General features: G+C 34.4%; 1 long non-coding RNA gene across 2 annotated transcripts in view; it reads right to left on the bottom strand.

Annotated features, from left to right (window-relative positions):
- Positions 1 to 8,757: 8,757 nt before the first annotated feature.
- Positions 8,758 to 15,643, bottom strand: part of LOC105472997 (uncharacterized) — a 49,680-nt gene continuing 42,794 nt past the window's right edge. Inside the window, exons 5-6 of one of the 2 annotated variants that reach the window (XR_981986.2) lie at positions 15,500 to 15,600; positions 8,758 to 8,840 (exon numbers count right to left, since the gene is read on the bottom strand). This is a non-coding gene — a long non-coding RNA (uncharacterized lncRNA). Of the gene's footprint in view, positions 8,841 to 15,461; positions 15,601 to 15,643 lie in introns of those variants that run through there. The other variant, XR_981987.2, reaches the window with a different exon arrangement.

The raw sequence follows: 15,643 nt of genomic DNA, 5'->3' as shown, positions 1-15,643 counted from the left end.
ACCCACCTCAGCCTCCCAAAGTGCTGGAATTACACACGTGAGCCACTGCACCTGGCCTTCAGGTATTCTTTACAGCACTGTGAAATTGGACTAATACAGAAAATTGGTACTAAGAGAGTGTGGCACTGCTATAAGTATAACCCGAAAATGTGGAAGCGACTTTGGAACTGGGTAATGGGCAGACATTGTAACAGTTTGGAGGGCTCAGGAAAAAAAAAAAAAAAAAAAAAAAAAAAAAAAAAAAAAAAAAAAGATGTAGGAAAGTTTGGATGAGGAACTTATTGGGAAATGGAGTAAAGACCCTCATGTTATGCTTTAGCAAAGAGACTGGTGGTGGTTTTCCCCTACACTAGAGATCTGTGGAACTTTGAACTTGAGAGAGATGAGTTAAGGTATCTGGTAGAAGAAATGTATAAAAAGCAAAGCATTCAAGAAGTGACTTGGATTATTGTAAAAGTGTTCAGTTATATCAATCCACAAAGAGATGACTTGAAATTAAAACTTATGTTTAAAAGGGAAGCAGTTCATAAAGGTTTGGAAAAGTTGCAGCCTGACCATGTGGTAGAAAAGAAAAACCCATATTCTGGGGAGGAATTCAAGCTGCCTGCAGAAATTTGCATTAAGTAATGAGGAGCCCAATGTTAGTTGTCAAGACAATAAGGAAAATGTCTCTAGTGCATGTCAGAGGATTTCATGGAAGCCCCTAAGGTACTCCTTATAGCAGTGTGAGACCTGACTAAAACAGTAAGCCAGGTTCATTTATTTAAAACAGCTTGGAGGCTCAGCTATTATATGTTTGGAAAATAATGACTACAACTAATGCAACTTGACCCAATAGACATCTATAGAACAAGAACATGCCACCCAAAAACAACAGAATAAATATTCATCTCAAGTGTATATTGAGGATTCTTTATGCTAGAACATCTGCTGGGCCATATAAAAAACTTTAATACTGGTATCATACAGAGTAAATTCTCCATACACAGTAAGGAGTATAAAATTAAAATAAATAATAAAAAATTTGGAAATTTAAAAAATATGTAGAAATTAAGTCTCACACTTCTAAATAATCAATAGAGCGAGAAAGAAATCACCGTAAATTTCAAAAATACTTTGAGATGAATTATAATTAAGGCACATTATGCCAACACATATGGAATGCCACTAAAACAATGCTGAGAGGAAAATTTATAGTATTAATTTCCTATACTAATCAAAAAGAAATATCTTAAATCAGTAACCTTTTCTTTCATCTTAAGACACTGGAATAAAAAGCAAATTAAACCTAAAGCAAACAGAAACAAAGGTAATAATAATAGTTAGAGTGAAGAATAATCAAAGAAAGCACAGAAAAACAGTAGAGAAAATTAAAAACAACAAAAGTTGTTTTTATGAAGTGAGTGACAATATTTAGAAACTTGGTTAGACTGTCCAAGATGAAAAGAGTGAATATTCAAATTACCAAAATTAGTAATAAAAGTAATTTCTACTGAGTTTCCAGAAATAAAAGAGTGTAAAAATATACTATTAACAATATTTGCCAATAAATTAAATAAACTGAGTTGAATAGAATAGAAACACAAATATACATACTACGAAATTTCCTCAAGAGGAAACAGAACTTATAAATAGCCCTAATAACTAATCAAGTGATTAAATTAGTCATTCAAAAACTTACCAAGGAGAAAGCTCCAGACCCAGATGCCTTCAGTGGTAAGTTCTAAAAAATATATCTAAAGAAATGTATTCCAAATCCTCACAAACTTTCTAAAAAATAGACAAGGAGGGAATAACTCCTACTGTATTAATAAGGCCAGTATTACCCTTATCAAAACTACAGAAATAAATCACAAGAAAAAAAGAAAACCAGACAGATCCTCATGAATTGAGCATAAAAATCCTCAGCAAAATATTAGCAAACAGAATTTAGTAATAAAAAAGGGTTGTACAACATGACTATATGGCATTTATCCCAGGTTTAATATCTGAAAATTGATTAATTATTATAAAAATATAATAAAGAAAACCATGTGATCATCTCAGTAGCTGCAGAAAAAAAAAACACTAGACAAAATACAAAACCCCTCTGATTAAAATATGTGTTCTACATACTAGCAGTACAGGAAAGTATCTTAGGCTCTTATATACAAAAAAGCCACAGTTCATATCATATTTAATGGTGAAAGACTGAATGCTTTCTTCCTAAGGTCAGAAACAAGAATAGAATGTCTACTCTCACTTATTTTATTTAACATTTTATCGGAGGTTCTAACTTGGGTATAGATGCAAGAATATTAAAGGAAACAGTTTCAGATTAGAAAGAAAGAAATAAAACCACATCTATTTGCAGACAATAGTCTTATATATGAAAACATTCCTAGGAATCCACTACAATAAAAGCAACTATTAGAATTAATATAGGAGTTAAGTAAGCTTATATAATTTCAACATAAAGAAATCAATTGTATGCCTAAACTATCAGTAAATTTACATTAAGCTACAATTATTTAGTCAATTTCAGTTTTTTTTCAACTTTTATTTTAGAATCAGGCCATACATATGCAGATTTGTTACAAAGGTATATTTCAGTAATGCTGAGATTTTGAGTATGATTGAATTGGTCACCCAAGTACTGAGCATAGGACCCAATAGGTAGTTTTTCAAACCTTTCCCCCTCCCTCCACTCTTCTTGTGTTCCCCAATGTCTATTATTTCTATCGGTATGTCTGTAGGTACCCAAGGTGTAGTTCTCACTTATAAGTGAGGACATGCGGTATTTGGCTTTCTGTTTTTGCAATAGTTTGCTTAGCATAATGGTCTCCAGCAGCATCTATGTAGCTGCAAAAGACATAATTTTATTTTTTATGGCTGTGTAATACTCCATAGTGTATATGTACCACATTTTCTTTATCAAATACACTGTTGATGTGTTGATTCCATATTTTCTTTTTCTATTGTGAATAGTGCTGCCATGACTATATGGGGACATGTGTCTTTTTGGTAAAATGATTCAGCTCCCTTTGAGTATATACTCCGTAATAGGATTGTTGGGTCAAGCGGTAGTTCAATCTTAATTCTCCACAATGGCTGAACTAATTGACATTTCCACCAACAGTGTATATGTGTCCCATTTTCTTCACAGACTTGTCAATACCTATTACTTTTTGACTGTACAAAAATGATTCTGACTGCCGTGAGAAGATATCTTATTGTGGTTTTGATTTGCATTTCCTTGATGATTAATTACATTGAATATTTTTTCATCTTTGTTGACTGCTTATATGTCTTCTTTTGAAAAGTGTCTGTTCTTGTCCTTTGCCCACTTTTAATGGGGTTGTTTTTTGCTTAATGATTTGTTTAAGTTTCTTATAGAATCTGGGTATTAGTCCTTTGTTGGATCATAATTTATGATTTTTTTTCACATTCTGTAGGTGGTCTACTTACTCTGTTGATAGTTTCTTTTTCTATGCAGAAGCTCTTTAGTTTACTTAGTTCCCACCTGTCAATTTTTGTTTTTGTTGCAATTACCTGTGGGGACTCAGCCCTAAATTCTTTCCCAACATAGATATTGAGAAAGGTATTTCTTAGGTTTTACTTCAAGAATTTTTATAATTGTGGACCTTACATTTAAGTATTTAATTCACCTTGAGTTAATTTTTGTATATGATGATGATAGGTAGGGGGTCCAGTTTCATTTTCTGCACTGGGAAATAAAAAAGTTAGAAATATGTTTAACAAAAGTCAGACAATCTATTGTATAACCATACAAAACAATTGTGAAAGAAATTACAAACCTATGTTTGTAATCACATCTCATGTTATGGGTCAGAAGACAATATTGTTAAGCCAAAGCTAAAGTTATAAAATTTTTGGAAGAAAATATTGAAGTAATCCTTTGTGAACTTGATTTAGGTGAAGGCTTCTTTAGATAAAACATCAAAAGTGCAAGTAACAAAAGGAAATTATGAATAAATTAGATTTCAACAACGTTAAAAATTCTGAGTATATATTTCACCAAAGAAGAAACATAAATGAACAAAAAGTACATGAAAATGTGTTCTACATCATTTATTATGAAAGGCACAATGAAATACTGCTTCATGCTCAATAAGATGACCATAATTAACAAGACGGATCTTAACATGTGTTGGTGAAGATGAGGATAAATTCAATACATATATTAACAGTTAGAATATAAGATAGTGCAGCTACTTAAAAAAATTCTGGTAGTACTCCAAACATTAAGTAGAATTACTATATGGCCTAGCAAAATTTTACTGCAAGGTATTCATTCCAGAGAAATAGAAACACTTGTCTGCACACAATCTTTTACACAAATGTTTATAACAACGTTATTTGTAGTTTCTCAATAGTGTAAACAAATCAAAAGTCCATCAGCTTATAAATGGTTCAGTAGACTGTTGTATCTTCATTCAGTGAAGTAGAGAATTATCTGCCAGTAAAAAGGAATGAAGTATAAATAGATGCTCAAACATGGATGAATGTTGAAAATATTATCATAAGTAAATTAAAGCCAGTCACTAAAATGTGAACTTATTTTTAAAAATGAAAAAAGTAAGTCACGCATATATTGTGTGTGAATCAATTTATAATGTCCAGAAAAGACAAATCTATAGTCCCATATCTCTAAAACCAATTTAAAATTATTAACACTTTTGCTATTTTCAAGTTACATGCCATTTTTATTAGATCTTAAGTGTTTATCTATTTCTATCATTACAATATGGTTTAAAGCAATAGTAGAGAGGGTTTGTCATGTATTTAGAAATACAAATTATATAGTTTAATGTGTTTTCAGTCTGGTTACAAAAATGACATTTTCTGGCCGGGCGCGGGGGCTCACGACTGTAATCCCAGCGCTTTGGGAGGCTGAGGCGGGTGGATCATGAGGTCAGAAGATTGAGACCATCCTGGGTAACATGGCGAAACACAGTCTCTACTGAAAACAAAACAAAACAAAACAAAACAAAACAAAAAACAGATGACATTTTCTGAAGGCTTCTTATGAACTAGGCAGGTGTGAAAAGCAATAAAGGAGTGCGCGCCATATAAAAAAACAATAAAAAGCGATAAAGGGGGATGCAGTATAGTCCCTGTTCCCACTTCTTTCAGAATATTTGAAGACCTAATCGAAGGCTTTGCTTTAGAAGTGAAGAAGCTCAACTCCAACAAACCTAAAGACTTTATCTAACTAGCCAAGCAAATTAATGAAGAGTTGAAATAAGGACCAAGATTTCATAATTCTGTATTCAGAATTGTACTTCAGTCTGATGATTGAAGGATGTTTAGCTGTTTTACACACTACAGTATTGTTCAACTGGAAATCATATCTATACAAAAAGTGTGAACTGCTTCTGAAATTATTTTTGAATATGTATTCATAATTTATACTATTCTTTTCACTCTTATTATATAAATATTTGTTGAGTAAGTTTATTAGTTTGGCGAGTGCTTCTTCTTTTAGAGGAATTGACCATTCTGTCCATTCCAAATATGTCATTAAAGGATGTCAGGTTCAGTGTCACACACTCTCGATGCTTGAGCTTTTGCACAATGATTGAGCATAAATGGGTATATACACAAGTAAAGATAGAGTACATAAGAAGAAGAGGGTCTCTTTCTTATTCTAACAAGAAGCTTTGAGTATGTGAGCCTTGATATACACATAGTTGTGTTTGTATTGAAAAATACATTCAAGAAGTGAACTAACATGTAAATGGCTTCTAATGGTGTTGGGGTCCCTAAACTCAGTTATATTTGAGTTTTATTTCACAATTGTTTTAGTCCCATATCTCTAAAACCAATTTAAAATTATTAACACTTTTGCTATTTTGTTATTATACTCTTGTTTTATGTTTCTATAATCATTTTCCAGTAAAAGTCATGGTTGGAAAAAAAAAAAAAAGTCATGGTTGAAAATGTGGAAAATTAACAGCACTGTCTCCTCTAGTGTGTGCTTTGGGTTGGTGGCAAATTTTTCCTATGGATGTTCTCTGTGTGTAATAATTTCGCTTCACTCAAAGTCATTGTTGCAGCATCACTCTGGCAGCCCATGAAAAACACCATGATCCCACTTTGAAAATTCTGCTATGACCTGAGAATGTATTCCTTGCCAAGCCATCCTCTGAAGGTTTGGAACTGACCATGGAGCCATAAAATGATCATGATGATGAAAATCCTGCAGATTCCAGGGTAGCTGGTTCAACTCTTTATCAGTGGAAGATGGAAGGAATGAGACAGAGAAAGCACTACGAGAAATGTAGACCAGACCACCCCTGATAATGCCAGAAGATCTCACACACTACAGAAAACTTAGAAATTTCAAAGGTTCTCCAAAGAGCAAGGCTGCTGAGGCGCATAGCTCAGGACAGAGATATACCTGTGTCTTAGTGAAGTACTGAATAATGAAAAATGAAAGACAAATTTAATAAAATCGTACAGAACATGAATCATATATCAGTGTGTAACTGTTACTTAAAGGAGCTTTATGTGTTGCTCCATATGTGAAATAATAAACCAAATTTGAGATATGAAAGCATTAATTCAACACATTTTATTATTTTTCCCACACTGTATAAGCCATTTGAATATGACTTCTGTTCAACTCAGTATTTTCTTTCCATGGTCCTTTATAAATACAATCTCGTCCAATGTTGCTGGCAAATTCTCTAAGAGGAAAAGTGACTGCTTTTATTAAATTTCCTATGATAGAATAAAAGAGGGGACTGTCACTTAGAAGATCAAGGGGGAAGGGTCAATGGAAGGAGTCTGACCAGTATGTATTTGGCTTTTACCTAAGCCCACACTATTTGGTGGTGTTTTGGGCCACAAATTGAAAGTATTTTGTGAATGTTAAAAAGTGCTTATAATATTTGACACATTTTCTGATTACCTAAATTCTCTGTACCAAAACTGGGAAAATTTAATATTAAACTTCTATTTATTAAAAAGAATCCCGGCGAGAAAGAGATTAATTGAATAATTTGATTTCAAAGATACAGAAAAATTGCACTGTACCTAATACACTTAAGTTAGTACTTAAAACTAAAATTATTCAGGCTGGGCATGGTGGCTCATGCCCGTAATCTCCACACTTTGGGAGGCTGAGGCAGGTGGATCGCTTGAGGTTAGGAGTTCAAGACGAGCCCGGCCAACATGGTGAAACCCTGTCTCTATTGAAAATGCAAAGTTTGGCCGGATGAGGTGGTATATACCTGTAATCCCAGCTACCCGGGAGGCTGAGGCAGGAGAATTGCTTGAACTCAGGAGGCGGATGTTGCAGTGAGCTGAGATTGCACGACTGCACTCTAGTCTGAGCAACAGACCAAGACTGTATCTCAAAATAAAAAAGAAAAAAAGGAAAAAAAAAACTAGAATTATCCTACATAGTATTAGGTAGTTACTCTTTTCTTTACTTTGTCTTCTGATTGCTAGGTAGTCACACCTAGTTGTGAAGAACACAGTACAAATAGTAAATAGTTCAAAATAGCCTCCTTGAAATGTAAATCTCTAAGAGTATCCATCAAATATACACACACACACACATATATAATCAAAAATTATCATTCAAAGTTTATATCCTATTTCTTTCTTTTTTCTTTTTTTCTTTTTTTTTTTTTTTTTAAGTCGAAGAAGTCTCACTCTGTCACCCAGGCTGGAGTACAGTGGCATGAACTTGGCTCACTGCAACTTCCACCTTCTGGGTTCAAGTGATTCACCTGCCTCAGCCTTCCTAGTAGCTGGGATAACCAACGTACGCCACCATGACCAGCTAATTTTTTTGCATTTTTAGTAGAGACAGGGTTTCACCATGTTAGCCAGGCTACTCTTGAACTCCTGACCTCAAGTGATCCACCCACCTCCCAAAGGGCTGGGATTACAGGCGTGAGCTGCCGCGCCCTGCCTATATCCTGAATTTTTATGTAAACTGTCTGTAGCTGTTAATAGAATATGTTCCACTCTGTTTTAAAACTACCAAAATTATTAATTTAAATTTGTGTCACATTATAGGTTTTATCATTTGTAAAAATAATTTAATAATATAGATTATTTAAAAAATAGAGAATCATGTACTATAATGACACATTTTATGAGAATTATCCTGTAACAATAATAAAATCATCACAAGTTATTTAAATCAAAGTAAATTAATGATAGAGTTTATTTTTAATATTAGTAAGAAATCAGAAGACATCCTGCCTTGTATAAACTTAATTTGATGATAATATTTTAAATATCTCTTAAGTATAAGTTGGAAAATATAATAATGAAGTTTATTTTTACTGTCTTCTTCACAGAGTCATGAAACATTTTGGTAATTTTATATTTAATTAATATACATTAGTTCATTAGCAATCATTTCATAAAAATATTTCTTTAGGCACTAGTAATTTTAAAATTTACCATGTATAAATACACCGTTAAGATTATATTTTTATTAATTTTGTCATGTTTATCATCTTCTCTTTTAACTGTAGACCATAGGAATTTTATACAACATAACTTGGTTAGTATAACTGTTGAAGACACTTTGCAGTAGATCAACGTTCCTAACAGTGTCAGTGTCAGTTAGCCATTGCTGCTCATAAAGTACATCCAACACCTAGTTCCTTAAAACACAACTTTCTTCACTCACAATTCTATGGATGGACTAGGATTCTTTATGCATCCATAGTCAGTTGTGTTAATCTTAGCCTGACTCTTTCACAAGTCTTGGGCTTCACCTGGGAAAGCTGAACAGAGTTGACACTCATCCCTGTGATTTCTCATCCTCCAGCAGGGCAGGTTAGATCTTTCACACAGTGGAGGCAACGGTCCTAAGAGAATGGAAAGATACATAGTCTACTGAGTACTAGACTCAGAATTGTCACAGTGTAATTTATGTTCCATTCCATTGGACAAAAGAGGTCACAAGGCACAGAGGGTATGAAAATAGACTTCACCACAGTGAACACAGAAGCTGCACGGTTACTTTGTAAAACATGTGGATACAAATAGCATTGGAGAAATAGCACCAATTGTATACTCAGTCTACCCTACAGCCAAAGCCTGACTTCCAAATTATAGTAACTCACAACATGTCATGTCTCTTAACTTACCCTCTGCTCCCCCAAATAGCCACTACATTGAAAATACTTGTATTGGGTAGGAAAGGTATTTAGAGAGACCCAGATAAGCAAATATTGATCATTTCTATGATTAGAAATCTTATCCTGAGAGATGTCTATTACTATTTTGTATTTGTGAATTTTTGACAGTGTGACCTTTAGCATCTGCCCAAAACTCCTGGTTAACATGACATTAACTGGCATAGTTGTGTTCTAAGTCAACACTTAAAGTTGTATATTAACAAAAGAGGGAGGAGAAGGCTGTTTTTTTTTCTTTCCATCCTATATCATTATCAACTTATTTACAAGGAACACAACTACATGTGCTCATAGATACAGATATAGATACACACACATATACATACATGGACAAAACACACCTACACATACAATTACACAATGTGAATACTCTATATCCACAGTTTCTTATAATTTAAATTTGAAATTCATCACATTAAGAGAAAGGTTAAATATGCACTGATCTTGTGGCTTGCTTTGGCCAACACATTGCAGCCAAAATGGCAGTTTGCCAATTCTGAACCCATGTGTCAGAAGACCTTACTCATTTCTCCTAGCCGCCTTGGAACTTTGCTGTTCAGGTTAGGCTGATAGAATCTTATGGTAAGACATCCACATCCAGGCACTTGACCTTACTAGCTAATACTTAAGCAAACACTAGATATGCAAATGAATCTGCTGGAGGCAATCCAGTCTCAAGTAACCCATCAGCTAACCACATACATGTGAGTAAGCCAAAATGAGATCACTTAGACCTGACTGATTGCTTATAGTGCTCAAATGATCAACATATTGGTGGGGGAAAATACTGTTCTAACATTAAGCCACTAGGTTTTAGCATCATTTTTTATAACAAAAACTAATAGATATGACTGTACATACACATGTTAAAGATGCCAAAATATAGAAATGAAAGATATTATTCAGATATATAGGAGTCATTACTCCTATGAGTGACTGACAGATGACTTTAAGAATTTTGTACTTTTTAAATACCTTTTTAACTCGGGTGTATTTTTGGTCTCCTGTATAATTTTAATATTATATTCTCAAAGTTGACTCAAATGGAATGACCAGTGTTCAAACAAGTACATACTGATGATCTAATTCCTTCAGGGCATCTACAATTTAAATCATAGCCTAACATATGTATTGCCAAGATATTCAGTTACTAGTTTGGATTCTTCTCTGCTAGACCTATTATTTTGCTTTAGTCAGATACTCTGTGAATTTGAATTAGGCCTCCCTTGGTTTTTTCACCTGTCAAACTCTATCCTATTATAACAACTTCAAAAGCTTAACTGTCTTCTCTGACCTAATTTTTTCTCAAGTGGCCAGATAAAAGGGAGTGAAAAATAAATTATGAAACCATCATTTGCTACACAAGTGAATAAATATGAAAAGAGGTTAATGAGAGGACAAAGATCAAACAAGCTCAACCAAAGTAACACGCACACTGTTCTTAATGACTACAAATGTTCACAAAACTTTACCTTTATCCTATAAAATACAACATCCTAAAATAATAAATTATATTGAAATATGAATGCACGCCAACTTGAGGCCAGAGTTCATTGCCCTTGTGTTTTACCTTCATGCTCTTAAGCTCAGGTAACAAGCTTATTCCTCACAATACTCTCTCCATAAAATCATAGCAGTTATTCTTTACCTGGTCTTTTATTACAGACTTATTCAATAGTAATAAGGAGCAAATTATTACCTTCTTATAGATTGTGTGAGTTCACAGTCAGACAAAATTAAAATAGAAACATCTAAAGACCTCATGACAAAAGAGACCAGATTGTCTTCACTGACCAAATTTCCTGATTGCCATTATACATATTTCATAAGACTCCTGTTTGTATGTAAGACCTTATTATAAACTTGCTATACACGAATGATTTTAACAATAATAATAATGAATATAACTGCATTTTGTTAAATGCAAATATACTTGAAAACTAGGTGAGAGAAATTTTACAAAGTACTTTCCCTGCAATATGAATATTCCTATAACAGGTTATAGCTCAGTCCTATTCTAAATAAAAACACCAGTAATACTGTAATCCCAGCACTTTGGGAGGCCGAGACGGGTGGATCACGAGGTCAGGAGATCGAGACCATCCTGGCTAACACGGTGAAACCCCGTCTCTACTAAAAAATACAAAAAACTAGCCAGGCAAGGTGGCGGGCACCTGTAGTTCCAGCTACTCGGGAGGCTGAGGCAGGAGAATGGCCTAAACCTGGGAGGCGGAGCTTGCAGTGAGCTGAAATCCGGCCACTGCACTCCAGCCTGGGTGACAGAGCAAGACTCCGTCTCAAACAAACAAACACACACACACACACACACACAAACAAACAAACAAAAAATACTGATATTAGATTGACACTCTCACTAACAGCATATAAGTGTTTCTTTTTCTCCACAACCTCTCCAGCATCTGTTATTTTTTAAGTTTTTGATAGTAGCCATTCTGACTGGTGTGGGCTAGTATCTTACTGTGGTTTTAATTTGCATTTCTCTAATGATCAGTGATGTTGAACTTTTTTTTCACGCAATTGTTGACTAAGTATACGTCTTCTTTTGAAAAGTGACTCTTCATGTCATTTGCCCTCATTATTTTTGTTTTTTGTTTTTTTGTGTGTAATTTTCTTTAAGTTCTTTATAGATGCTGGATATTAGACCTTTGCTGGATGCATGGTTTGCAAAAAAAATTCTCCTATTCTGTAGGTTATCTGTTTACTCTGTTGATAGTTTCTTTTGCTGTGTAGAAGCCTTTAGTTTAACCATTGTGGAAGACAGTGTGGTGATTCCTGAAATACCTAAAGACAGAAGTACCATTTGACCCAGCAATCTATAAAGAACTAGGTATGTATCCAAATGAATTTAAATCATTGTCTTATAAAGACACATGGACACATATGCTCATTGCAACACTATTCACAATAGCAAAGACATGGAATCAACCTAAATGCCAATCAATAATAGACTGGATAAAGAAATATATACACACACACACACACACACACACACACACACACACACACCATGGAATACTAGGCAGTCATGAAAAAGAATGAGATCATGTCCTTTGCACAGACGTGGATGGAGTTGAAGGCCATTATCCTTAGGAAACTGACACAGGAGTGGAAAATCAAATGCCTTATGTCCTCACTTAGAATAGGTTAGAAGAAGGAGAACACATGGACATATAGAGGGGCACAACACACACTGGGGCTTATCGGAAGGTATAGGGTGGGAGGAGAGGGAGAATCAGGAAAAATAACTAATGGGTACCAGGCTTAATACATGGCTGACAAAATAATCTGTACAGCAATCCTCTATGACACAAGCTTACCTATGTAATAAACCTGTACACATATTCCTGAACTTAAAAAATGAAAGTTAAAAAGATTACCAAGAATACAAGTTCACCATTCCCAAACTTTCAGCTGAGCTCTTGCTGTCTCTCAGAAGGACTTTTGAGAACTATATAGAATCATGAAACATCATAACTTGAAATACCTTGATTGATGTATTTTAAGTTTTAATTGAAACCTTCTATTTCTTATACAGTTGCATTATTACAAATAAGTCTGACACATTTTCTTAACCAGAAAGTACTTATTTCTATGATTGTTTGTGTTTAATTTGATTATTTCATCGTAAGACGTCTGCAATTTCTAGGTTGTGTATTTTTTTTTTTTTTTTTTTTTTTTGAGACGGAGTCTCACGCTGTTGCCCAGGCTGGAGTGCAGTGGCGCGATCTCGGCTCACTGCAAGCTCCGCCTCCCGGGTTCCCGCCATTCTCCTGCCTCAGCCTCCTGAGTAGCTGGGACTACAGGCGCCCGCCACCGCGCCCGGCTAATTTTTTGTATTTTTAGTAGAGACGGGGTTTCACTGTGGTCTCGATCTCCTGACCTTGTGATCCGCCCGCCTCGGCCTCCCAAAGTGCTGGGATTACAGGCTTGAGCCACCGCGCCCGGCTAGGTTGTGTATTTTTACATTTACATCCCGTATTTACCATTTTTACATTTTTCTCTTCTGATATATATAAATCTTTAGGTTCGTTTATTGCACAAAGCAGGAAGCTCCTTTTCTATCTTCACAGGAGTTCTGTAAAGTATGATAGTTTCTAGACCAGTGAAGACACAATCTTCTAGATATGTAATCACTTGATAAGCTTATTAAAATTGAATTTCATAGAAACATTATATTTTAGGTTAGGATTGGAGCAATAAATCTCTGTTTTGTTCCCAAGGTGTTTATGATATTATATCATTCTTTGAGTGAATTTAAAGTCTTTGTAGTTTTGTTTTTTGCTAATAAGAATCAATATTTTGGAATTATAATTTTCACTATGAAATGCTTCTGAGGCTGTGAATACAGGTACTCTATTTCTCTGAATTGTGTATGCTGCTTCTCACTTTCATTTATACTTTGTTTCATTCAGCTGAATGAATAAAAAGGTTGGGTAAATATCCCCAACCTGAGAACATGTAACCTGTAATTGCTTCCTTTTCTGTTGGCTTGGATTCTGTATTTCTAAACTAGAGAAAAACAGGATGTTAGAAGACTCTTTATCCCTTTTCCCAGGCAATAATGATGTTCTGTGTGAGCTCTGTAGCACATTTTTCAGTTTATTTATACTTAAGTAAATGAAGATATAACCCAGATTTTGTTCAGTGTTTTGTTACTCTTACTTCTAAGTAGAATGTGTTTGTGTGTGTGGTTTCCACAGAAGTAAATGAAAAATAGCATTCTTTTTACCTGTTTAATAATCATGATTGTCTTTGTCAGCAAATATATTATGTGAACTATTTATAGACATAAGTATAAAGACTTTGGTTGTAATTGCTTTCAGAACTTGACTTTAAATGTAATTTTAATTTTATATTTATAATCTCAATACTGTTTATATTGTAGTTAACACTCCAACTATTTTGGAATATTTAATTAATAATAACTTCTCAGTATTTAGTATTTTCTTATTAAGACATGATTTAAAGTCTTGATTCAAAATTATTTGTGTCAGATAAAATAAATACTATTAATAACAATAGACCTCCGTCTGTCTCAAACTATAAACAAATATCAAATTCAGCATTTTCTAAAACTAGTGGTTAGCTTCTTGTTAATTTTGATTTATTTCTTATTTATAAATATTCAAACAATGATAAAACCTAAAATGACTATAAAGAATAATGTTATTATATTCTTAATGTGATCTGATTTTCCAAAGGAGAATCAGGAAAATGTGTTTTTGAGATAAATAACAAAAAAAAATATGTTGGGGAAAAGCTGAGTGTTGGGAAAAAAGCCCTGCTCCCTGGAACTGATATTTTGAACAAGGCAACCAATGAGTTGTCTGCAATCAATCCTCTGAAATGGATTAAGGCCATTGGAAGCTCTACACTTGCAAATTTTGTTCTAATAATTAAGTGCTTGTACTATCTCCTTTTAGTCTGCAGATGTGGAAGCTGCCTCTGGAGAGAAAGCCACCATCAAGAACAAGCAATGATAGCTGTGGCAGTTTTACAAAAAAGAAAAGGGGGCATGTTGTGGAAAAGCTGAGTGTTGGGAAAAAAGTTGAGGCAGGGCTTGCATGTCTGACATAATGTAAAAGTCTTGGAACATGTCCAGGGTCCGGGGTCTAAAACCCCTTGTGGCCTTTGAAGAATGTGTCTAGACTTGCTGGCTCCTTGCTTCTAGCACTCCCAGTCTCATAGATCAATTGTATCTTAAACTAGAAGAACATGTTTCCCATTATCTCAAGTAGCAGAACATGTTCCATATGCTGCAAAGAAAATGCTAAACCGTCACAGCTGTAGATCATGCACTTGATATACCAGTTTCTTTCAACCCCCATATCCTCACCACCTGCTTTTTTGTTTGATCACCAATAAATAGTGCAGGCTTCCAGAGCTCAAGGCCTTTGCAGCCTCCGTACTAGCGTTGGCCCCCTGGTCCCACTTTATGCACTCTTAAACTTGTCTTTTCTCATTCCTTTGACTCCGCCATACTTTGTAACCCCCACAGCCTGGTGTTGGGTCTGATCACCCCAACAAAATAAGATTGCTACAGTTTTTGTATGTAATTTATAAAATATATGTGTTATTTGACAAAATAAATATGATTCAAACTTGGTATCTAGATTATTTGTTGGATATATCAAAATTAATAAAGTGGACATTTTAGAAATTATTTAGAATAAAAATAGCTGTAAATGAGTTTCTTTCTGAATACAAATTGCATCAATTAGTAACTTTGGATATGTGGTTTGGTAAGAAACAAACACATCCAAAATCTCAGAAGCTTAAAAGAACAAAGGTATATTTCTTGTCTATACCACACGTTCATCTTGGGCAGGCTGGGAGCTCTGCTTCCCATCTTCTGCAAGTTGGGACCAGGGTGATACAGCAGATAATTTCTGCAACATTGCTGGTTATTCTGGTGGAGAGAAAGAAGATGGCACATCATGTTTGGTTCTTAC

Source organism: Macaca nemestrina, chromosome 6 (genome assembly GCF_043159975.1).
Source record: "Macaca nemestrina isolate mMacNem1 chromosome 6, mMacNem.hap1, whole genome shotgun sequence".
In the NCBI taxonomy this organism is placed as follows: Eukaryota; Metazoa; Chordata; class Mammalia; order Primates; family Cercopithecidae; genus Macaca; species Macaca nemestrina.
The sequence above is the reverse complement of the archived record's forward strand: the minus strand, read 5'-3'. Positions and strand labels throughout refer to the sequence as shown.